The sequence below is a fragment of the Carica papaya genome, chromosome 9 (genome assembly GCF_054855325.1).
Source record: "Carica papaya isolate Zhongbai chromosome 9, ASM5485532v1, whole genome shotgun sequence".
NCBI lineage: Eukaryota > Viridiplantae > Streptophyta > Magnoliopsida > Brassicales > Caricaceae > Carica > Carica papaya.
The window spans coordinates 20583591-20610388 of NC_142317.1; positions in this window are offsets into that span (position 1 = coordinate 20583591).

Genomic DNA, 26798 nt, shown 5'->3' on the forward strand with positions numbered 1-26798 from the left:
TTTTCACTTTCTGTTATGTCATTTGATCTAAACGTTACCATTTTTTTCATTAGGAAAAATATCCAATTTTTCAAGAAATCGTATATCACAAGTATCTACTAAATCAGATAATTGATATCTTCTAAGAATTTTGATGAAGTTCTCTTATATAATAGTATTATGTCAAAATCAAAAGGAGAATAAATAAGCTTGTAAATAATTAGTACTAAAATGAGGAGAAAATAAAACAAAAAAGATTAATAATAATACTTAATTGTTGGGTTGGGCTAATGGCTTAGAATAGTGAATGACACTGAATAAGGAATTTAATTATAAAATATTTGTGGGTCAAATGAAATTAAGATATTCTTTTAAATTGGTAATAAATAGGGAAAGGAACAACAAAATAAGCTAATTTTGGGAGGTTAAAATTTGAATACAAACCTTGTGAGTTGAAGGTCTAACTATGCAATTAGGTGGGAAGTGCCAATTTAAATGTTTAAAATTTTAAAGAAAGAAAAATGTGTAATACAAATAAATCTAGGAAAAGAAATCATAACGAAAGTGAAATAAATCTTAAATAATATAGTTTTAATAATAAACTTCTAATCTATCTCATTTTCTCGTGCAGTTCCCTCAAGGAGTCTCCATGTTGTGCAAGGTGCCATCTATCATGCGGATGTGCAGCAATGTGTGGTTCAAAAATGTACCAGTGATGTTAGGTGAACCTAAGGTATTGGTTCGTGTCACAATTTGCTAATGTTATCTCCTCTTGGTAGTTGTTAATCCTAGGCTTAGTCATCACTAGAATCACCGTTTTCATTACCCAATTCGATGGTGATGAGATGGACCTACATATCGCCTTCCCTTAGGCACTTTTTGATCTTCAATCTTTGGGTGACATGGGCCTCCTGGAATTGAAAGACGGCCTCCTCTGCTTTACCCCACCTGGACCTCTTATGCCATGTGACAAAAGAATCTATAGCAGGCAGCACGAGCACCAAGTGCAAGCTGCCCTAGCTCCTCCACCGCCCAACTTGGACAGTAGGAGATGAGGTTTGGGGTATGGAAATTTAATTTGGTTAGCTTGTAAAAGTGGAAGGTGGTGTAAAATTCCCTAACTAGTTCAACGTAGGCAACGACATCCACCACAAAGAAGTTGGCCCAGCTGATGGCGTACACTAGATTCAAAACACCCATTTTGATGCTAAGGGACTCAAGAGTGGGGTCCTGTATGGATTTGCTAAGAACAATGGGTAGTTTCAAGACTTCCTCATACCGTTGTTTCCCATATCATCTTCGAATGTGAGATGTCATCAGAAGTATATTTTCATAGGTTGGTGGATGGGTTGGCCTCAACAAACTCAAGATCTCTTCGGTGCTCGCTCTGGTGTGCTTTGTTCTACAATGGGTTCACTGGGAGTAGTTAGAGGGGGGTCTCAATTTTCAATCGTTTAACTTATTTTGACATCAGGAGTGGTTATGTGGGTTGGTGGTGAGTTAGAGATGTTAATTATGGGGCTTCAAGGAGTAGGTTTATCACTTATAAAGCTGCTTGTGTCTATTAGTGAAGTAGGTACGACTTGTGGGGCTGGTTGGGAGGTTCCTTTGGTGCAAAGGTGTGCGAATGGTCAGAGGCCACTAGTTTTTTAAGTGAATCTCTTGCATCTCATTGTCGGTGGTTGCTGAAGGTGGAGTTATGTGAGATTTATGGATGAAGTGTAATACTCTAAATAAATTTTTAATGTAATTTAAGATTTATTTATAAAGATAATTTCTTAATTTTTTAATTTTTAATTTTAATTTAGAGTAAAAAAGGAAGTAAAATTGATGGAGGATTAAATTAAAAATAATTTTGGGGAAAAGTGGTGAAAATTTGGGTTCTGGGAGTATTTTTGAAAGAAAAATCAAAAAATGGGGGTCAAAATACAATTCAGAGAAGTTTTACCACGTAGGATGTCCTGTTAGTAGCCCTGACGAATCAGAACGACTGCGTGGCAGAGGATACTGACGCGGTGCCATGCAAGAGGCCACACGGGCGATCCACGTGCCCATGATCGAATGACTCAAATTCGTTCCCGCGTGCATGAATGGCCTGGATGAGTTCCCTCCCCAAATGCGATCGAACAACCCAGATTAGATCGCGATGAATGGCCCAGATTGGATCGCGATGAATAGCCCAGATTAACTCTCTATTTAATCGCGATCGGACGGTCTAGATCAAATGCAATGGATGGCCCATATCGAAAGTGGATGGATATAAATAACTCCCATCCACACCAAACCTTAACCCCAGCAACAAGACTCCCTCGCCGGAGAAGAAGACCCAGCCGCCGGAAAGGAGATCGCCGCCACCCGCCGCTGCGCTGGAGCCCTTTCTGACTGCTAAAAGAGGTAAAAAAATTCCCCTTTGCTCAAAATTCAATTTTAAAAACACCCATGATAAATCGAAACAAAAGAACTGGTCAATTGGCTGAAAAACGTGGGTAAAACCCAGCGGCGCTGTAGTGGAGAATTCAACAAAACACCTCTGATGAGGCCCTTTTCTGTTCCCATTTTGTGTAATTTTTCTACCATTGTGATCAGTGTTTCCTTCTCCACAGGTTGATCGGAGCAAAACACCCAACCGCAATGTGAGCCGGAGGAGCCGTCGCACCGGAGAGCCCCGACGCTAGTTAGTTTTAGTTTTTTGCATTTTTTTGGGTCAACCGAGGCCCCTTAACATTTTTTCTCGTAGGGATTGATGCGGAATTGGATGAATTTGGCTGAAAACAACTGACCTGAGGTAAACCACCACCGCGGGCGGCGACGCCATCGCCAGAGCACGCCGGAGCCGCCGTGCCAGAATTATGAAATTTGCCAAAATGGGCCCTGAGATTGATTTAGAGTTTGTTTGGGATATTTGTAGGTACTTATAGCACGTTTTGATTCCAAAAGAAAAATTCAAGGAAACTGGGGACCGTCAGCAGGCTCTTTCAACAGTTTAGCCTTTCAGGTATTAAATTGAGTTAGAATCCCTCACCCTATCCTTTGTTATGGAATTAAAGTTTAATTTTAAATAATATGGTATTTCGTGAAACTTAGAAAATATCTATAATTAATTACGGGTTACTAATGGAGCCAAAGTCAAAAACTATTCTCTGTTGATTTCTTTCGATTTATTTTATAGTTTGAATGCATAATAATATATGATTTATCGATTTTATGGTTTGAATGCATGTACTGCTGCCTTACGTGACTACTGTTAAATTGAAAAACTAAGATATGATTGCATTCCCTGATGCATGTTGTTTGTTTATGTGATTACGGTTGATTTAGAAAATGGAGACTAAAGGAAAACGAAAAAATTATGTGATAAGTGAATGGATGAAATGGTAGCCTTACTAGATATCCTAGGAGATGGTGGACGGACCGGGTACAATAGGGAACCCTACCGTGAATATGTCTCATACCGGACGGAGTATCGAGAATTGGTAATTTGTCGCTCATACCGGACGGGGTATGGGGATAGCTCATTTCACCCTGATACCGAATGGGGTATGAAATCATGATAAGTGCTATGTTATTGTCTCTATAGGTTGCTTTTAGAAATCTCACTACGGTAAGTGGATGGTAAATGGTTTTATTATTAATAAAAGTATTTGTTTAATTAAGTGCTCCATTAGTTGTTTTGATTTTCTATCAACCTTCATTTCTGTGTCGGTGATATAGTGTGATATTCTTACTGGGCTAGTATAGCTCATCCCTTATTTAACAATTTCATATCAAGAGGACCAGGATCCAGAGCCTGATCCGCAAGAGGGTTGTGAGCAAAATGCTAATTTTCTTTATTTTCCATTCATTTCCTTAGTTCTTGGTATTTATTTCAAAATGGTGAATTCCGAAACACTAATTGGTACTTTAAGTTATTGTGTAAGGAATGTAAACCTTGAGCATTTATTTCGCTTCTGCACTTTAATTATCATTTATTTCCTTTGAATATTTCAGGGGTTGTTATAGTTTGTATCAAAGCCATGTTCTTCGGACCCATTCCTTACGCAAAAACCTTAGGAAACACGAAAAATAATGAATTGTGACTCAAACTTTCCTAGTGAAATATAGGTACAGATAGATTAGGAGAGGAAGACCCTCACTAAAGCGAGCAACCCCGGAGGGTTCGCTTAGAGAGGATGTTGACTGGTTATTTGAGATGGTTGAAAGACTTATTGCAGCCCAGCAAGCCCGGGAGGTAAGAAGGGAGCTACCTACCCTCCCACGTTGCCACAGGTTGAGCCACCTGTTTAGTGGGAGGATCCCGAACCACCCTGATATGACACTGTTCCTCCACAGTACCACCCGGTACCACCACAGTATGATCCGATGCCCCAGCCATTGCGTCACCCAGCACCACCACAGTACAATCTGGTACCTCCATTGTATCATTGAGTACCATTATAGGGCCATCTAGACCATCCTCAACCCAGCCCAGTCCCTCATCCACGAGACCCAGCTCCTCTCATGATGGACCCAGGCTACATAGAAAGGTATAAAAGACAAAATTCTTCTACTTTTGTAGTGGGATCCTCCTTTGAAGAGGCCGAGTTCTGGTTATCTGAGATAGAGAAGGCCTTCAAGACACTCGTGGTGATCCCCGAATAGAAGGTCATCCTTGCTACCTACATGCTAATGGGAGAAGCAGACCGCTGGTGGCAACTCAAACAGGCCACCCTGCCCTTCTCAATCACTTGAGAACAGTTCCTGACAGTCTTTCATGCAGAGTACCTCCTAGAGCATCTCCAACATCTGAGGGAGATAGATTTTGCACACTTGGTCTCGGGGGACATGACTGTATCAGAATATACTCGCAAGTTCCTGGAGTTGGGTCGATATTCTCCTGAGAGCATGATGGACAAAGGCAGGAAGGCTAAAAGGTTCGAGTGGGGTCTCCATCCTAAGATCAGACAGTAGCTGTTTGTGCTCGAGTTTAATACTTATTCGACTGTTTTAGCGAAGGCACAATTAACGGAGAGGAGCCTTCGCGCCTTCCCTCAAGCAGCAGGCAACCTCAGGCCCTTAGCTCCACACTACAAACTAGCACTTACTGCATCTGTTCAATAGAACAAGATACCCAGGCCGATGACTCAGGCTCCTCCTCAGGTTCCACCAGCAGGGCGTGGCAAGATCTGTCAGCATTGTGGCAAGCATCATGGGGACCGACCCTGCTATCACCTTAACAACACCTGTTGCATATGTGGTAGCGCCTAACATTATGCAAGGGAGTGGTACAGGGTATGTACACTATAAGTAACCATTTTGCTCATGTCTTGATTGATACTGGTGCATCGCATTCATTTGTTTCACATGTTTTTACATCAAAATTAGATGTATCACATGAAAACTTGATTCTGTGTTGTTTGTGTCTACTCTTGGGAGTAGGACACTACTGGGGGAGGTTGTATACAGGGCTTGTGTCATAGATATAGTAGATAGCAAATTAAGCACAGACCTAATAGAAATTGATACGGGGGACTTTGATGTAATTTTAAGAATGAACTGGCTAGCAGCGTATCACGCCACTGTAGATTGTTTTAGCAAGAAGGTTGTATTTAACCCTCCTAATGAGGTATCATTTATAAATTAATGAAATCGTTTAACATTTGTTTCCCGCATGACAAATTTTCTTATTATTAATTACTTTAACCCAGTTATTTTCTCTAACTAAGCAAACCCAAGAAAGAAATTTGTATTCAAGAGATTTTGGTAGTCCGAGACTTTCCATATGTGTTTTCGGATGAACTACCCGAACTACCAGTGGACCGGAAAGTCAAATTCATCATAGACCTTCAGCCAGACACCCAGCCTATTTCGGTGGCTCTTTACTGCATTGGCCGCGTTGATATGGTGGAATTGAGGAAACAGATCACAAAATTGTAGGACAGTAGATTCATTCGACATAGCGTATCCCCGTGGGGTGCCAGAGTCACATTTGCAAGAAAGAGAGATGGGACGTTGAGGTTATGTATTGATTACAGAGGTCTGAGCAGGGTCACAATCAATAACAAGTATCCCCTCCCAGGGATCGATGATCTCTTTGATCAGTTGCAGGGTGCCCAGGTCTTCTCCAAGATAGACTTGCGTTCAGGTTACCATCAGGTAAAAATCAAGGTAGAAGACATTCCCAAAACAGCCTTTTGAATCAAGTAGCACACTATGAGTTCCTAATCATGCCATTTGAACTAACCAATGCCTCAACCATCTTTATGGACTTGATGAACAAATTTTTTAGACAATTTCAAGATCAGTTTGTCATTGTGTTCATCGATGATATCTTGGTCTATTCAAAGAGTAGAGAGGAACACAATCACCATCTAACTCAGGTTTTGCAGGTTCTCAGGGAGAAGAAGATGTATGCAAAATTAAGTAAGTGTGGGTTCTAGCTTGAGTAGACTACCTTCCTAGGACACATCATATCAAAGGATGGAGTGTCAGTGAACCTTGAAAAAGTTGAAGCAGTGCTCGGATGGGAAAACTTGACCTCGGTTAAGGAGATCTGTAGCTTTTTGGGGATGGTAGGTTATTACCGTAAGTTTGTGGAAAGGTTTTCTAGTCTACCTACTCCTCTGACTTGGCTCACAAAAAAGAATGTCAAGTTTGAGTGGGAGGAGGACTATGAAAGAAGTTTTTCAAAACTAAAGAAGTGGTTGACTACTGCACCTGTGTTGGCCTTGCCGAGCTGATCGGGTGGATATACAATTTAGAGTGATGCCTCTTACTTAGGTTTGGGTTATGTTTTGATGCAGCATGGGAAGGTCATAGTCTATGGGTCCAAATAATTGAAGAGTCATAAGAAAACTATCCCATCCATGACTTAGACTTGCCATAATCATCCACGCCTTGAAGACTTGGCGCAATTATTTGTATAGGGAGACCTTTCAGATCCATACCAATCACAAGAGTTTGAAACACATATTCACTCAAAAGGATCTCAACATGTGTCAGAGAAGGTGGATAGAACTTCTCAAGGACTATGATTGCGACATCTTATATCACCCGGGTAAGGGCAACGTGGTAGCCGATGCACTCAGTAGAAAAAGTGCAGGTACATTAGCCCATTTGATAGTTTTGGAATGCAGGCAGATAGGGGCTGCACAACAGGTATGACTTTAGGACTTGAAGAGAGTCTCCTGTTTGGGCCACCTGACTGTTCAGCCTGAGTTAATCTAGAGAATAAGGGAAGCTCAGCCTGCCAATCCCACCCTAGCAGCCCTCAAGAAAGATGCAGAAGAGAGAGTTAACTCATAATTCTGAGTCTCTGCCGATGGGTTGTTCAGATTCCAGGAGAGAGTGTGTATTCCAGGTGACAGTGAGTTAAAAAGGGACATTATGACAAAGGCCCATAGCTCAAAGTTTGCCATGCATCCCGGAAGCACTAAGATGTACCAAAGTATACAACCTCGATTTTGGTGAAAATGAGATGGAAAGAGATATAGTTGACTTTGTTTCTAAGTGTGTGGTATATCAGCAGGTCAAGGCAGTGCACCAATGTGCAGGTGGGCTACTTTAGCCATTACCAATTTTGGAGTGGAACTGGGAACATATCACCATGGACTTCGTGACAGGATTACCTAAGGCAGGCTCAAGACATGATGCCATCTAGGTAATTGTTGACCGAGTTACTAAGTCCTCCCACTTCTTGGCCATCAGGATGACCAATCCCTTGGACAAGTTGGCAAGAATATATATATGGAAAATAGTCAGATTACATAGAGTGCCAGTTACAGTAGTGTCCGACAAGGACTCTGAGTTCACTTCTCGGTTTTGGTCTAGCCTTCAGCTAGCCATGGGGACGAAACTATCCCTTAGTACTATATTCCACCCTCAGATCGATGGGTAGTCAGAAAGGACAATCCACACACTTGAGGATATGCTTCAAGCTTATGTTCTTAACTTCAGGGGCCATTGGGATGACCATCTACCCCTGATAGAATTCACCTACAACAACGGCTACCAAGTAAGTATTGGCATGGCTCTGTATGAGGCATTGTATGGCTGCCCATGCAGATCGTCGATATGTTGAAGAAGTGGGTGATAGAAAACTGTTCGGCTCAGATCTCATAGAGGAGACTAAAGCTAAAATAGCAAGGATTAGGAAGAACATTTAGATGGCTCAGACTAGGTAGAAAAGTTATGCGGACACCCGGAGGAGAGACTTGTAATTTGAGAAAGGCGATCGAGTGTTCCTTAAAGTTACTCCTTTCAAGGGAATCAGTAGGTTTGGCAAGAGGGAGAAACTGAATCCCCAATTTATTAGACCATTTGAAATCTTAGACAGAATTAGTACTGTCGCCTACAGATTGGCACTTCCTCCAGAACATTCCAGGGTTCATAATGTGTTTCATGTGTCCATGCTACGCAAGTACAACCCAGACTCCTCTCATGTCTTGGCCCATGAGCCTCTTTCACTCCAGAAGGATCTATCCTACGAAGAAGTACTAGTCGGCATTGTGGGCCGAAAGAGCATATTACTCTACAACTAGGAAATTCCCTTTGTTAAGATCCTATGGCAGAATCACACACCGAGGGAGGCCACATGGGAGCTAGAATCAGACTTCAAAGCCAAGTATCCCCAACTATTTGATTGAGAGTGAGAGAGACAAATTTGAGGGACAAAATTTCTTTTAAGAGGGGGCGAGTTGTAATACTCTAAATAAATTTTTAATGTAATTTAAGATTTATTTATAAATATAATTTCCTAATTTTATAATTTTTAATTTTAATTTAGAGTAAAAAGGGTAGTAAAATTGATGGAGGATTAAATTGAAAACAATTTTGGGGAAAAGAGGTGAAAATTTTGGTTATGGGGGTATTTTTAAAAGAAAAATAAAAAACTGGGGGTCAAAATACAATTTAGAGAAGTTTTACCAGGTAGGATGCCCGATCAGCTGCCCCGGCGAACTAGAACGTGCTGCGTGGCAGCAGATGCTGACGTGGTGCCACGCGGGAGGCCATGCGGGTGATCCGCGTGCTCGCGATCGCACAGCTAAGATCTGTTCCCGCACACACGAATGGTCTGGATGTGTTCCTTTCCTGAACGAGATCGGACGGTCAGATTTGAACGCGATCGAACGACCCATATTAGATCGTGATGAACGGTCCAGATTGGATCGCAATGACGACCCAATTCACTCCCTATTTAATCACGATCAGACAGTTCAGATAAAATGCGATGGACAGTCCAGATCAAAAGTGGATGGATACAAATAACCCCTATCAATACCAAACCCTAACCCTAGCTTCCAGACCCCCTTGCCGGAGAAGAAGACCCAGCCACTGGGAAAGAGACCGCCACCACCCGCCGCCGTGCCGGAGCCCTTTCCAACTACCAAAAGAGGTAAAACTTTTCCCCTTTACTCAGAATTCAATTTTAAACACACCCATGGCAAAATCAGAGTAAAAGGACTGGCTGATTAGCTGGAAAATACGGGCAAAGCCCAACGGTGCTGTCGTAGGGAATTCCACAAAATGCCTCCGATGAGGCCCTTCTCAGTTCCCATTATGCATAATTTTTCCATTGTTGTGATCATCGTTTCCTTCTCTACAGGTTGACTAGAACAAAACACCCAACCGCAACGTGAGCCGGAGGAGCTGCTGCACCAGAGAGCTCCGCCGCTGATGAGTTTCGATTTTTTGTATTTTTTTGGCCAACTGAGGCCCATTAATATGTTTTCTCATAGGGAATAATACGAAATCGGTCGAATTTGGTCGAAAACGGTCAAAAACAACTTATTTGAGGGGGACTGCCGCCGTGGGCGGTAGTGCCGTCGCCAGAGCAAAGCGGAGCTGCCGTGTCGAAATTTCAAAATTTGCCAAAATGGGCCCTTAGGCTGATTTAGGGTTTGTTTATGACATTTGTAGGAACTTATAGCACGTTTTGATTCCCAAAGAAAAATTCAGGAAACCTAGGGACCACCAGCAAGCATAGTCAATAGTTTAGCCTTTCGGGTATCAAATTGAGTAAGAATCCCTCACGCTATCCTTTCTTATGGAATTGAAGTTTAATTTTAAATAATATAGTATTTTGTGAAACTTAAAAAATATCTATAATTAATTACGGGTTACTAATGGAGCCAGAACCAGAAACTATTCTCTGTTGATTTCTGTCGATTTATTTTACAGTTTGAATGCATAATAATATCTTATTTATCAATTTTATAGTTTGAATGCATGTATTGCTACCTTACATGACTACTGTTAAATTGAAAAACTGAGATATGATTGCGTTCCGTGATGCATGTTTGTTTGTTTATGTGATTACGGTTCATTTGGAAAATGGAGACTAAAGAAAAACGGAAAAATTTTGTGATTAAGTGAATGGATGAAACTACAGCCTTACTGGATATCCTAGGAGATGGTGGACGGACCAGATACAATAGAGAACCCTACCGTGAACGTTGTCTCATACCAAACGGGGTATAGAGACTTGATAATTTGGTGCTCATACTGGATGGGGTATGGGGACGGCCCATTTCACCCTCATACGAGACAAGGTATTAAGGTTTAGTGGTTTGGCGCTCATACCGGACGAGGTATGGGGACAGCCCTTAAATTGGGAATGTTGAAGGGAAGGGTTCACGCGTAGCGGGGACATCCCTATGAACCCCCATGGATACTAGTTGGTCGATAAAAAGAAAGGTTGTTGTTTGATTTATTGAATATGGATTTATAATGTGTGCTGTTACCAATTGCATATGAAATCATGATAAGTGCTATGTTATTGTCTCTATAGGTTGCTTTTATAAATCTCGTTGCGGTAAGTGAATGGTAAATGATTTTATTATTAATAAATGTATTTGTTTAATTAAGTGCTCCATTAGTTGTTTTGATTTTCTACCAACCTTCATTTCTGTGTCTGTGATATAGTGTGATATTCTTACTGGGCTAGTGTAGCTCATCTCTTATTTAACCATTTTAGATCAAGAGGACCAGGATCCAGAGCCCGATCCGCAAGAGGGTTGCTAGTAGAATACTAGTATTCTTTATTTTCCGTTCATTTCCTTAGTTCTTTATATTTATTTCAAAAGGGTGAATTCTGGAACACTAATTGGTACTTTAAGTTATTGTATAAGGAACGTAAACCTTGAACATTTATTCCGCTTTCGTAGTTTAATTATCATTTATTTTTTTTAAATATTTTCGAGGTCATTACATGAAGAGTTGGAAGGGGAAGATTGGAGGTTGAGAGGGCAAGAGATATGAGAGGTTAGAGTTTGATATCGGGGGTGGGTGTTTGAAATTCAAAGTGGCGATAGCTTAGGGAAAGGGAAGTTTGAGTTTTACTAATGGTTTTTTTTATTTTCTTTAAGTAAGGCTTGTGTATCTTTCACTGGTTGAGTGTAAGTCTAGGGCAAGGATTAGGGATGGTTTAGTCTATGACATCTCAAATGCTATTCAAGGCATGAGGGTGTCAAATACAGAAACATATTACGAGTGCATAATAAAGATTATATGTAGCGGTGCAAATTATTACAAATCTCTTACAAAATATGAGTTCTAATTACACACATATATATATATAACTAAGGTCAGATGTTGAAACAAAATATAAAATATCAAAACACAAAAAGGGCCACTTCTATCATTATGCTATTGAACTCATCAGAGTGCGGGAACAATCATGCACTCAAGGTTTATTGATCGATGAGATCCTCAAAGACTTCAAGGGGTAGGTTAGTGGACAGTTCCTCACTATTTTCCTCATCTGGGGGGCATGGAAAGAGTGAGTTTCATATGCTCAGTAAGAAAAATAATATTCAAATAATGTCATAAGATTAAAAAGGTGAATAATTATATCATAAATACTTACCATTAGGTCATCTCAGAGTCCTATCCTGCATTATGAAAATAATTTATTTATTAAGACAATGTTATAGTCACTATAATAAAAATCAAACATCATACTTGACAATAGAAAAAATTAAATAAATCATGAAATGCTCAGATTTTCATGTCATCCTTTACAAAGTCGTTCCGACTTCCATCTTTGAGGGCAGATATGGATTTTTGACTACTCATGCGGAATAACTAGATCAGATATAGATAACGTCAATTTACTCAGGCACATTTTAGGCTTGATAAACCATGGTACGACTATGATCACAACCGTATTGACCATAGTGGTCCTATTAGATATTCTATAGCCATGACAATACTTAGCCAAAGGTGACCCTTGATAGATATTCGTATCACCGCTCTCGTTAAAAGGTATGCCGTCATCCATAGGGAGCAGTCTTCTCACGTTCTTTCAAACCATATGGGGGAGGGGAAAACAGATACCTCTCAGAGATAAAAAGCCTAATGAGACACTTGATGAATTTTGCATGTCAATACGGATACATACACACTTTAGACCATTCAGGCTTCATTCCACTTTTTTTTTTCTAAATAACATCATCGATTTCATTTTATTTTATTTACATGCAAATCATCAAATGCCTATAAATCATATAGCGTGCTTGAAATCAAGACCAATTCACTTTATTAGAACGACTAAACATAGAACATGCAAACTACACAAAATCCCAGATTTATTTTTTTAATTTTTCTACAAATACACCTTAAGACAATTAAAGAAATAGTCAATTCCTGACCAGAACCTTGAAGTTTTTCTACACCGTTCTTCTTCTTCTCCTCTTCTTATCTCTTTAGTACACTCACTCTCTCTAAACCTTTTGAAGGTGTAAGAATGAAATGGAAGTGAAGAGAAAATGAGAGGAAGGGTACTTATTTATAGAAAATAGGGACCATCGGATTTGCACCAAGTGGCAAAATCTGATAAAAAGAGAGAGTTTTGAATGACAAATGATGATTTGATGTGGCACAAAAAATGGAGGAAATTTTTTTCCTCTACTGGCAGCGACACACCCCAAACGGAAGAACACCACCCAAGGAGGGTAATGGCACACTACCCGAGGTAGTAGTGTGCCTCACCCGATAAACATGCATTGTAGGCCTAGCCTGTAGGCGTTGGACTACCCTACCATGCGTAGGAGCAAGCCTGCGTATGCGGAGATCACATAGCGCACTGGGGCACCACACGCAAGCCTATTGTGCTCAAGCCCCAAGTGCAGAGGCCTATCTGCGCAGGCTTGCTGTGTGGATGGCATTCGCACAGTGTAAAATGCCTGACCGTATCCGTGTGCAATGTGACGCGCGTGGATGGGCCTGCTTGTGCATGACAAGGCGTGCATGCAGGACTTACCCCATGCCTCACACAGATGGGATGTGCGCACTATATGTACGTACTGCGCCTAGTCGCATGCGCAAAGCAAGCGGTGCCCACGCTAGCATCCCTATCCCGTGGGTGTTTTCCTGCAGGATTTTCTCTCCTTTTTTCATTTTTCCCTAAAAATTAATTATTTTAAAAAATAACATTAATAATAATAAATCAAAATAAATAAAATAATGATAAAAATTAAAATTAAATAAAATCAAATAACGAAAGTTGCATAAGATTAAAATTACAAATTACGATATAAGACTTCAAAATAAAATTAAATTATTTTCATAAGTGTCCGTCATTTAACCCATGTATTTTCTGTTTGTAAATGATGGAATTATCTAAACAATTCCAGATTTAGAGGGGAATATAGACTCGAGGCAATAAGGATTCTGACACTTTTTCTGATTAAACTATACGTAAGGGATTGGGTTAGTCTCATTCAGACACTCCCTTGTTTTTATAAAACTTTGTTTTCCATTATAATTCATACAGACCTTACAAATTATTAAGTTTTCGAACGTGATTTTCAAGGACTCATCATGTGTGTGTATGCAATTACATATGATTAGAGATCTATATGGTGTTGTGTATGATTTACGTTTATGTGTGCATATTGTCACTAGTGTATATATGCATACTTTGTGCAATCCAGTTACTGAGTTGTATGTGTGCATGAATCATATATATATATATATATATATATATTTAATTGTACGTTGTATGATGTTTTTATGTACACTGTTAATGAATATGAGTTAATAACTTGTAAGTGTGTGCTATGGAATACATATATGCCTTGTGTAAATATGCAAGTATACCCATGTTGTATGTGTTTTGTGTATATATATATTTATTTAAGTCGATGACTATGCATGTAAGATGTATATATTATGGTTATTATGTAGGCATGTTTATGTATACTACATATGATGTATATGTAGGTGCATACAGGAGTAGGTCATCTAATGATGGATTTGATTAGTAAAAGAATAACATAAAGATATTTAAAAGATGAGAAAATTTGTTTAACCAATATTAACAAGGGGAGGGTGTGTGTATAGCCATTTTGGCAAGTGAAGTGTGGTGAACCCTACCCATTGATATGGCCTCAATTAGACGTGACTAGGAAGTCCCATACATAACCGTTCCGTGTTTATATATGAAAAGTGATTAGTGATACCCAATGCATAACCGTTCCGTATTCGGGTGCATTGGGAAAGTGAAAAGTGAAAGTAAAAGTTAAAAGTAAAAAGAGATATTTGATGTATCCACATGGTATAGGGGATCCTTAGTGCCCTCGTTGATGCCAATGAAAATAACATCGCGCAATGAAACTCCTAAAAGACAAGAAAAAAAAATTATAAACCTTGATAAAAAATGTAACGAAGTTTAAAAGTGCAATTGAAAAGTGCTAAGCAAACAATGTAAAGTGAAAGCAATATTGACATATGCAGTGATAGTAATTCAGTGACAAGTGCAAGTGATTATCAGAAATGGTAAGTGCAAGTATTATGAAACCAATGAATAATATTATTTGTTTATGTAAATGTGATGTTAGAGTATTTGTGATGTCTATGAAATCATATGTAAACGAATGAATTATTGAAATGTGTGAAATTATGGTTATTGTATTGATTGGGAATTTGTTTTAAAGAAGATATGCATTTGTTTTGTGAATCTTGCGAGATTGAGTGTGTGCATGTCTTTATTTTGGGCACCGATCCTCTTCTTTACTGAGTCCATGAAGCTCACCCCAATTCACACCCCCTAGTGTAGATTAGTCCAGATCAAGAGCAAGTTCAAGGTAGCAAAAAGTCTTTGAAGAACCTTTTGTGATCTTGAGAGTTTATCTTGTAAACTCGATTTAATTATATTAAAGTGATGTAATGTAAAGAATTTTGTAAGTCTAACGACTTTTAATTCCCTATAGGGGATTATTGAATCTTAAGTTTTCGCTTATTGCTGCATAAAATTACCAGCTAAAGAACTTATTCTTCATTTATTTTTTTAAAAGTAAAAAAGCCAATTTTATTGAGATAATGTATAACCACGGACAAGGTAAAAAGCCACATTACAAAACAAAGTCGATTGTACTTTATAATAATCTGATTAATTATTTTAATATAATATCTCTACTTTAAATCATGTATTTATATACCATTATATAAAGATTGGTTAAAATTAAAATAATTTATTTGCAAATTAGAACATTACTTAGAAATTTAAAATAAATTAGGAAAATATTTTAAAATATATATTAAAACTAGTAATTAGTAAAATAAATTAAATTTAAAAAAAAATAACTAGGAAATATTGGAATTAATAAAATAATAAAATTAAATTAGAAAGAAAGTTAGAAAATTAATTAACTTAAAAATAAATTAGAAAATATTAAATTTTGTAAATTAATTAAACTAAATATTGTAAAATAAATATAAGAACAAAAAAAAAGAAAAAAATAACTGTAACACCCAACTTACCACTGAGCTAAATTTGTATTTGAAAAACCACTATTTATTTGGGTCTTAAAACCACCTGAACTCATTTAAATTTATTTAGAAACTTTACATCATAATTCGTAATTTGAATTTGTAATTTCAATTTTATGCTAACTCCATTATTTTCTTTTTATTTTGATTTTTATTTAATTTTATATGTTATAATTATTTTTATTTTATTATTAGTTTGATTTATTTTATACATTATTACTATTTTTTTATTAAAAATAATTTTGAGGAGAAATGGAAAAAGGGGCAAAAATCCCCCGAAAAAACACCTGCGAGAGAGGTTTGCCCTCGTGGGCACCGTACACTGTGCCCGAGCATGCACGCGCAGCTAGGCACAAGATGTGCACATTGTGGGCACATCCCATCCGAGCAAAGTGCAGGGCTAGTCCTGCGCCCACGTCTTGTCTCACGCAAGTTGGCTAGTCTGCACACGTCACATCACACGCAGATAGGTTCAGGCACTGGGCGTTGTCCTCACAGTAGGCCTGCGCGCAGCAGGGTAGGTTGGCACTTGTAGGCTAGGCCTTTAGCGCATGATCGGCCTTTTGAGGTGCACTACAGCCTTGAGCAGTGTGTCGCCACCTCCTTGGGCGTCGTGCGCCGCCTTGGGCAATGTGTTACTGCTAATGGAGGAACTTTTCCTTCATTTTTCATTCTGCCATTGTGTCGCATCAAATTGATCATCTTCCACTCAATTCTCTCTCTCTTCACCAGATTTTGCCAGTCAGTGCAAATTCGATGGTCCCCATTTTCTATAAATAGAGACCTTTCTTCCATTTCCTCATCACTTCCATTCCATTCTTCAATTTTCCAAGAGTTTAGAGAGAGAGGGAGTGATCTAGAGAGAGAAAGAGAAAAAGGAAGAATGGTGTATGAAGACTTCGAGTTTCGGTAAGGAATTTAGTATTTCTTTAAATATCTTAAGGAGTATTTCTAGAAAAATTTATTATGAAGTTTGTGTTTTATGTTTTGCATGTTTCATACTTAGTAGTTCAAATAAATTGAATTGTCCTTAATTTCAAGCATGCTATGTGATTTTATTGGCACTTGATAATTTACATGTAAATTAAATAATATAAATCTAATGATATTTTCCTGAAAAATATAAAAAAAATGAGAAAAAGAAAGAAAGAGAAGGAGGATGAGCCTGAATGGTTCGAGAAATAGATATATCTGTATTGATATGCATAATGCATCAAGTGTCTCATTAGCCTTTTTATCTCAAAGGGGTGTATGTTTCCCTCTCCCCCATCTGGTTTGAAAAGATGTGAGAGGACCACTCCCTGTGGATGACATCGTACCCTTTGATGAGAGCGGTGACACGAATATCTGTTAGGGGTCACCTTTGCCTAAGTACTACCGTGACTACAGAATATCTGATAGGACCACAGTGGTTAGTATGACCGTGGTCATAGATCGTACCATGGTTTGGCATGCTTGAACTGTGCCTAAGCAAGTTGCCATTATCTGTATCTGATATGGTCATTCCACATGGGTAGTCAGAAATCCATATTTGCCCTCAAAGATGGAAGTCAGAACGACTTCACAAAGCATGACATGAAAATCTAAACATTTTATGATTTATTTGATTTTCTTTATTGTCAAGTACGATGTTTGATTTTGATTGTTGTGACTATGACATGATGGTTCTTTTATAAATAAAATTATTTTCATAAAGTAAGATAGGACCCTGACATGACCTAATGGTAAGTATTTATAATATAATTATTCACCTTTAAAATCTTATGATGTTATTTAAATACTATTTTTCTTACTGAGTATATGGAACTCACCATTTTCATGCACCCCCCCAGATAAGGAAGATAGTGAGGAACTGACCGCTGACCTACACTTTAAAGTCTATGAGGATCTCGTGGATCCACAACCCTTAAGTACATGACTTATCCCGCACTCTAATGAGTCCAATTTTATATTCTTAGTATTTTGATATTGTGTATTTAGCCACTTCTGGCATCAGTTATGTATTTTTGTAATTAGAACTCATATATTTTGGAAGAGATTTATAATAATTTACTGCACTGCATAAAATTTTATCATATACTCATAATCTGTTTCTATATCTGGCACCCTTATGCCTTAGTTTGCACTGGAGATGTCACAATAACAAATTAGAATTAAAAATTCATCATAATGGAAAGGACCAATCAAATAAGAGAGGGTACATGTGAGATTGAAACATGGGAAAAAAATTAGGAAATGGGATATGGGTGGCCACATGGATGGGAAAATTCCTTACCACTCTTAGATTGCCACATCATCTAATTAAACCATCTCATCATCCTTATCCCTTCCCCAAAAAATGCAGATGGTTTGGATTTTATTTTTCCTAGGCCTGGGAGTTACAATCTTCCCTCTCTAAAATAAATTTGGTCCTCCAAATTTGCAATGACCAGGTGGTTTGAAAACATCCTAACTTGTTTCCAAGTTCCTCTTCAACCTAATGGTTTCGTTATAATGTTGTTATTGGTGGGATTTCTTTAGTTAGTAGTCACTTTTTTTTCTAATTCCCATTAGTAAAGTTTAGTTGCTAAGAGTGTGTCTCATAAATTCAAATATTTTTTTTACTCATGGTTTGTTGGTTTTTAATTTTTTTTGGGATATTTATTCTAGCTAAGAAGAATGTCATCTCGAGCAACAGTGATTCTCGAAGTTCATTAATTAGTCTCAATTTTACGTGTCATAATTAAATTATTGTTTTCCAACTTTTAAGAAATTAATATATGGTTACTTGGAATATACCACCTATGGTATTCAATAAAATGTATCAACACTGAAACATTCGCGTCTAATTCCTAAGAACTTAGAGTTTCCTAACTTCTGAATCCTAACCTTGTGAATTTGTAAGGTGTTTATTATTTCCAAGACTTTTTTTCTTTTATTTCGATGGCTTGATATCTACATGGATTATCCTTTTATCTACATTGTATTATTTTTCTCAATCAATCAAAGGCTGAATGATTCCTAATATACTTTAATACTTGATCAGCTTACTCCTAAGGTCCTTTAGAATGTACGTGGTGAGTTATGTAATCCATGGCTATTATTAACAATCATCCTGAATTCATTTGACAGAAGGTTCATTTATTAGTTTGGTCACGAGTGGTTATGTTTAGTTCTAGTTCTTGCAGGTACAAAGTTCCTAAAATTTTTAAGTTACCACTCTTAAGTACAGTCTTAAGATATAAGTCACAGGTTTATCACATCATCAATCTCCCCTTGTTGGTTCGGGGAGAGAAATCTTCCAGGTATGGTGGTTATGATTCATCATGCTTTGGCTGCGCTACTCTGATACTTATATACTTAGGAGGTTTATAATGGTTTGTTGTGAGAACATGCCCTAAGGTCTTTTTTTCACCTATAGAAATTTATTTAGGTGTAATGAAATTTTTTTTTTAAGATGATGGGTTTGATAAAACTTGATGTCACTCATGTTATTTCTTTTCATCATTTTTCACGTACTTGGACTTTCTTATGCCCTTTAGTACTATAGAGACATACTTAAGCATCATTCATAAATATACATACTCCTAATGATACACATTATGCATTTACACACACAAATGCATATACCCTCAGTTTATACATATACCATCACACAAACCTACATTCATATTAAATGTATGTGACATATATGAACCTATATCGCACATATATATACATATTGATGTATAGTCATATATACATGTACATATTACATGTATACGCAATAGATATATATATGTATATATATTATTCACGCACCTAATTTACACACACTCAAATGCATACATAACTCATACCAAACCATTCACACACATAATCATATATACACACACAACCACATCCGCACAGCCTTAATTTTATATACATATACATGCAGTCATACACACAAATCCTTAAGTATATGCATTTATACATACAAACACCCATACTTTCTTATTGGATATAGCTCAACTAACATTTATATAAATTTTACATAGTTAGTAATAAAAAACAAGGTTAAATAAGTGCAGAAAACACATGCAAGGAAATCTAAGAATGTCATGAATTTGTTTTTATAAATTTCTTGAAGAACTTATAGAAAAATAAAACTTAGAGAAGACAGATTCAATCTCGGTATGAATAGTAATCCAATTCTTATTATTGTCTTTTTTTTCTATTATTTAAACCTACTTCCTTTAGTAGCATTTCAAATTTTGTTCAATGTCTCTTATGTTTCTTCATATATATATATATTGACTCACGTACGAATATACTTACATATATTAAGCCCAATACACACAATATATATGCGATACATAATGCACTCAGTATACCTATATTCTTACAAAAGCACACTTTATATGCATACTAGTATACCTAAGTTTAGATTTATATTTACATATTAAGACTCATACAAACCCCTAGACATATGGAATTACACAATTTTTCATACAAGTTTTTCATATATACATATATATGATCCACAATACACATACCTACCCACACACCTACCTATGTATATATATATATATATCTATATATATTTATTTTCATGCAGATGTACATATTCATATTTACAGCTTCATGTATCCATTATAGTCAACAACACACACAAACTACATGGACCATTACAAGGAAACTAAACAAAGCATGTGGAAATTTGGGAAAACGGAAAACCAAAATGGGTAATAGGGATTTCTCATCGGATTGAATTCGCATGTAAACCTTTTAATATCAAATTTATTAGAATTATTAATGAATTTCATTAGGTAAATTCAAGAAATAAATGGCACTCTACATTCTTACTTTGTTTTCTTACTTTTATTTGATCAACTTCTCCATAGAAGTTCAAACTTTCCATAGTTTTATTCATTCACCATCTCCAGTTGGCTTCAGAATGAAGCCCTAATTATTTGATTTCTAGATTTATCATATTCCAACCTTTATAACTTCTACTTTTTAGACTTTAGAACTATGATCCTACTTCTTTATCTCTATAGATGCTTTGATGAAGTTCCAAAACATCTCCTAAGGTGTGTATTACCTAAATTCTTTTGACTCTAAACCTCATAAGAATCCTAAACCTCATGATAAGAGGGATGGTTCTGAGGAACGTGCACTCTAATACCAATTGTAACAATCCACTTTCTCTGTTGAGAAAGAAGCTCTATTCTACGCAAATAACTTGGTAATTTTACGCAGCAATAAGCAAAAACTTAAGATTCAATCATTCCCTATAGGGATTTAGAAGTCATGAGACTTACAAAATTCTTTAAATTGCATCACTATAATATAATTAAAATGACATTATAAGACAAACTCTCAAGATCACTAAAGGTTCTTCAAAGTCTTTCTTCGTCCTTGAACTTACTCTTGATTTGGACCATTCTACACTGGGGGTGTGAATTGGGGTGAGCTTCCCGGACTCAGTAAAGAAGAGGAGTAGTGCCCAAATCAAAGACATGCACACACTCAATCACACAAGATTCACAAAACAAATGCATATCTTCCTTAAAACCAATTCCCAATCAATACAGTAACCATAATTTCATAAATCTCAATAATTCACTCTTTCACATATGATTTCATAGATATCACAAATACTCTAACATCACATTTATATAAATAAATAATATTGTTCACTGGTTTCATAATACTTGCACTTATACTTTCGGACAATCACTTGCACTTGTAATTGAATTACTTATAATTGCATATGTCAATATTGTCTTCACGTTACATTGTTCCCTTATCACTTTTTAGTTGCACTTTCATTCTCAGTTACATTTTTATTAAGGTTATAACTTTTATATTTTTGTCTTTTAAAAGTTTCATCGTGCAATACCGTTTCTGCCAAGATCAACGAGGGAACTAAAGATCCCTTATACCATGTGGATACATCAAATATCAGTTTTCACTTTTCACTTCCCTAATGCACTCGAACTTGGAAAAGTTATGCATTTGGTATCAGTAATCACTTTTCACATACACCCGAACATGGAATGGTTATAAATGGGACTTCCCAATCATGTTTGGCTGAGGCCATATCCACAAGTAGGGTTCACCACACTTCACTTCTCGAAATGGCTACACACACCCTCCCTCTATTGATACTGGTTAAATGGATTTCTTTGTTGTTTGAATATCCTTATGTTATTATTTGAATAATTAAATTCATCACTAGATAACCTACTCATGCATGCACTTACATATACATCATATGTATTATACATAAACATGCCTACACAATAGCCATAATACATACATCTTATATACATGGTCATCAACTTAAATAAATATATATACACACAACACATACAACATAGGTATACTTGCATATTTACATAAGGTATGTATGTTATTCCATAGCACGCACATATAAGTTATTCACTCATATCCACTAACAGTATCCATAAACATGTCACACAATGTACAATTAAATATATATATGTATAATGCACATACAACTCAGTAACTAGATTACACAAAATCTGCATATAAACATTAGTGATAGTATGCATATATAAATGTAAGTCATACACAAATCCATATAGATCTCCAATCATATGCAATTACACACACACATGTGATGAGTTTGCAAAAATCACGTTAGAAAACTTAAATAATTTGTAAGGTTTGTAAACAATTCATTTTAACAGAAATAAAGTTTTATAAAAACATGGGGGTCTCTGAATGAGACTAACCCAATCGCATACCTACAGTTGAATCAAAAAAAGTATCAGTATCCTTATTGACTCGGGTTTACACTCTCCTCTAAATCTAGCATTGTTTAGATAATTCCCTCTTTTACAAACAGAAAATATGAGGGCTAAATTACTAACACTTGTGGAAATAATTAGAATACAAAAGCGGATCTAGATTTTACTGTAGACATGCAATCTCTGTCACCGAAATTGCCATATGCCACCACATATTTGTCTCTAGTTCCCCATGTGCTGTTGTTGGAGCATCATTACTGGAGCACTGCCGTCGGAGTCTCGCTACCGGAGCACTGCCACCGGAGCGTCGCTACCAGAGCACTGCCACCGGAGCATTGCTACTGGAGCACTACTGCCGGACCACCTTACACTACTGTAAAATCATCACAGAATGAGCCGCACACCCAAACCCAATGAAGATTTAATGAAATCATGTCGATGATGCACTGTAAATCATAAAATTGCGCTTAGCTGCCTCTGCCGCAAGTTTTGCTTCTCTAAGAAAATTCGCTATGAATCCCAATCATTTTTGGCCATGCACCGTGACTCTTTATTTTTTAAATTTATGCGGCCATCTGACATGCGAATCTAGTTGCTATATACTGCCCGTCGTACACACCAGATCTGCCACATCCTCTTCTCTCTTCATGACTCTCTATCTCTCTTTCTCTCCCTTAACTAATTTTTCCCTCTTTTTTTCCTTTTTCTTCTCTTTTAAAATCAGGAATAAGAAAACTCCTATACACCTTGCCTCCTCCTTCTCTGATGAGCTTCATAGGCGTATACGGCTCCTGTTTTTCTTCTTCTTACAGAGGTGTGTTCGCCTTTGCAACTCCCCCTTTTTTTCTGACATTAAAATGGCATCATTTTGATGGTCTCAAATTGATGTCATTTTGACCCCTTTCCCTTCTTTTATCTTTATATCAAAACAACGTCGTTTTTAGGGTTTCCTCAAAATGATGTTGTTTTGGCTTTTTCTGCTTCTAAGGAAGTAGATGGGTTGGATTCTATTTTTCCCAGGCCAGGGTGTTACATTTCGAGTCTAATCATCACCCATTATAAAGCAACCAGCACTTTTGATAAGAGCATCCAATGCATGGCCACCATAGAACATGAACAAACAACGACTAGTTAGAGAGCCTTGTCATCCACCATCTCCATGCCTAGACCCTCTGCAGATGCTGCCACCAGCATTATAGGGATGTATGTAATATGCGGTTAAAGATGGCACGGAATATTGCATTAAAAGAACTAATTACATTATTGTAAAGTATAATAATTTTTTCAAAAGAAACAAACAAAGTATCACATTAATTAATAAAAACCACACTATCAATAAAGAGAAATAATGAGAATTCAGTGATGAAATTAAAAACTAGCATGTTGATCAAGCCTTCATACTTAAAAAAAAAAAGAATTAATGATCACATTTTTCATGAACCCACAACTTTTGAATAATAGGAAAAATACCCAATTGTTTAATAAACTATTGTTTCTCAGAAAATAAAAAATACATTTAAAGACAAAAAAATCCAGTTGCATATCACAAATTTCAACCCAATAAGAATCTTGATATCTTGTAAAGATTTTGCTGAAGTTCTCTAATATAATAGTATTATGACAAAATCAAAAAAACAAATTCAACTTTACCTCACACTTTTTTTATATATACCATGTGTGTACATAAAAAATGTGAAACATCTGTAGCTTTGAATTTTAAAAAATAGCTAATTTTTATTACATATTTTTTTATTCTTAAATCACTAATTTGAAATAAAAAATTATTAAGTGATCGTGATCTCTAAGTTTCGTTTATATAATTTTTAACAAAACTTAATGGTGTCATACTTGTATCGTCCACAAATTTATTTATATTCTAAAGCACTTACAACTAAATTTGTAACGGTCCCGGAAATTTAAATGAAATATATGTATTAAAAATTTCAAATGCGGAAGCGTAATAAAAATTTTGATTAACATCCCTTACACAATAACCAAAACGTACTCAAAACATGAAGGAACAAACTGACTAAGAGAGATACTCAAAATAAAAACTATAAATATAACTATAAAGTCTTTAGGCGGGGACCTTCATTGTCTTCTTGCGGAACGGGCTCGGGAACAACGTCTTCCTGATCTGAAATATTTAAATAAGGGATGAGCTACACCAGCCCAGTAAAGACATCATACTATCTCACCGCCACGGAAGTAAAGGTGGATAGATAACAAAAATGACCAATGGAGCATAATTTATAACAAATTCATTTATCAATAATAAAATCCTTTACTATCCACTTACCTCGGCGAGATCCATGAAAATAATAACCTTATAATATCATGAAATCATACACACTTTATAACATAACATATATCATACCTTTACATTTCAATCATCAGGAAATAAATTTCCTCTTTTACCAGCCTACTAGTATCCCTGGGGATCCATAGGGGGTCCCCTCTACACGTGAACCATTAACATTTATAACCTGATTCCAGGGTCGTCCCCAGACCCCGTCCGGTATGGGCGCTAAAATCATGAACCTCAATACCCCGTCCGGTATGAGGGTGAAACGGGCCGTCCCCATACCCCGTCCGGTATGGGCGCCAAACACATAAGGTCTCCATACCCCGTCCGGTATGAGAGACCACGTTCCCAGTAGGGTTCCCTATGGATCCGGTCCATCCACCATCTCCCAAGATATCTAGTCAGGCTATCCATATTTTTCACTTATCAATTCACATAACCTTTTTGCCATTTTCCTTGTCTCAATCATCCAATCATACATAACATATAAACCAGTAATTGACACCAAACAAGACAACACAGTATCGGGTTAATCATAATATCAACCATAATAAAAGGAATCATAGTTCATGCATACAAGATCATAACATAATTACATCAAACATCATGCTGCATTTAATACTAGAAATTAAATCAAACAATAACAGACCAACACTGTATCAGACTCGGGCTCCATTGGCAACCTTAACCAATTATACATCTATAAAGTCACATTAGTACAATTTAATTATTTATTTAGCTTTAATACAGTGATAGGAAATAGGGTGAGGGGTCCTTACCTATTTCGGAGTCTGAATTTGACTCTACAGTGTGCCTACAAGCAGTCCCTAATTTTTCTGAATTTTTTTTTGGGAAACTGAAATGCACTACCGGTACCTGTACGTGTCCCAAAAAATTCCAAATCAGACCTAGGGCCCCTTTCGGCCAATATCGCAATTCTGGCACGGCGGCTCTGCCGTGCTCAGGCGACGGCACCGCCGCAAGTTGCGGTGATTTGCCTCGGGTTGGCCGTTTTTGGTCGAATTCGGCCACACTTGCATCGATCCCTGCGATAAAACAACCCTAGGGCCCTCGGTGGGCCAAAAAATCATGAAAAACTGAAACTTACCAGTGGGGTGCTCTCGGGTGCGGTGGCTCCTCCGACGTGAGTCGTGTTTTGATGTTTGGCTTTGATCAACCTGTAGAGAAAAGAACGGTGATCACAGTGGTATAAAATTTGTATCGAACGGAGGCCGGGAAGGGCCTTATCGGAGGCAAAAATTGAAGAGGGGCGCAGCGGCGCCGCTGGGCTTCGACTAGGTTTTTCGGCCGTTTGGCCGGTGGTTTGGCTCCGGTTTGGCCATAGGCGGACTCAGCATCAAAAAACAAGCAAGGGGGAGAAAATTTACCTCGATCGACGGTCGAAAACTTCCCCGGTGCGTCGGCGGGTGGCGGCGGTCGGCTCCTCCGGCGTCTAGTTCTTCTTCTCCGGTGAGGCAGTGGCGGCTAGGGTTTTTGTGGTCAGGTGTGGGTGGGGTTATTTATACCCTTTGCCTTTTGATCTCAACCGTCCATCAAGATTAAATCTGGACCGTTCGATCGCGATTTAATTGGGATTAAATCTGGGCCGTCCATCGCGATGCAATTTGGGCTGTCCGTGCCTGATTGAATCTGGGCCGTCCGTGCGCGTGAATCAGGGCCGTCCGTGCGCACGCTTGATCTGGGCCGTCCGTGCGCGCGGGAACGGATCTGGGCCGTCCGATCGCTCTCACGCGGATCGCTCACATGGCCCGTCCCCTGGTCAGCGTTTTCTTGCCACGCGGCGCGTCCTGGTTGGCCGGGGCTGCTGACCGGGCCGCTGGCGTGGCTGCTGACGTGGCACAACTTTTCTAAATTGCGTTTTAACCCCCGATTTCTGATTTTCTTTTCAAAAACACCCCCAAAATCTAAATTTTCACCCCTTTTTTCCAAAATCAATTTCAATTAAATCCAAATAATATTTTTACCCAATTTTATCATTATTATTATTTTTATTTTCATGAAATTAGATTAAATAAAATCAAATTAAA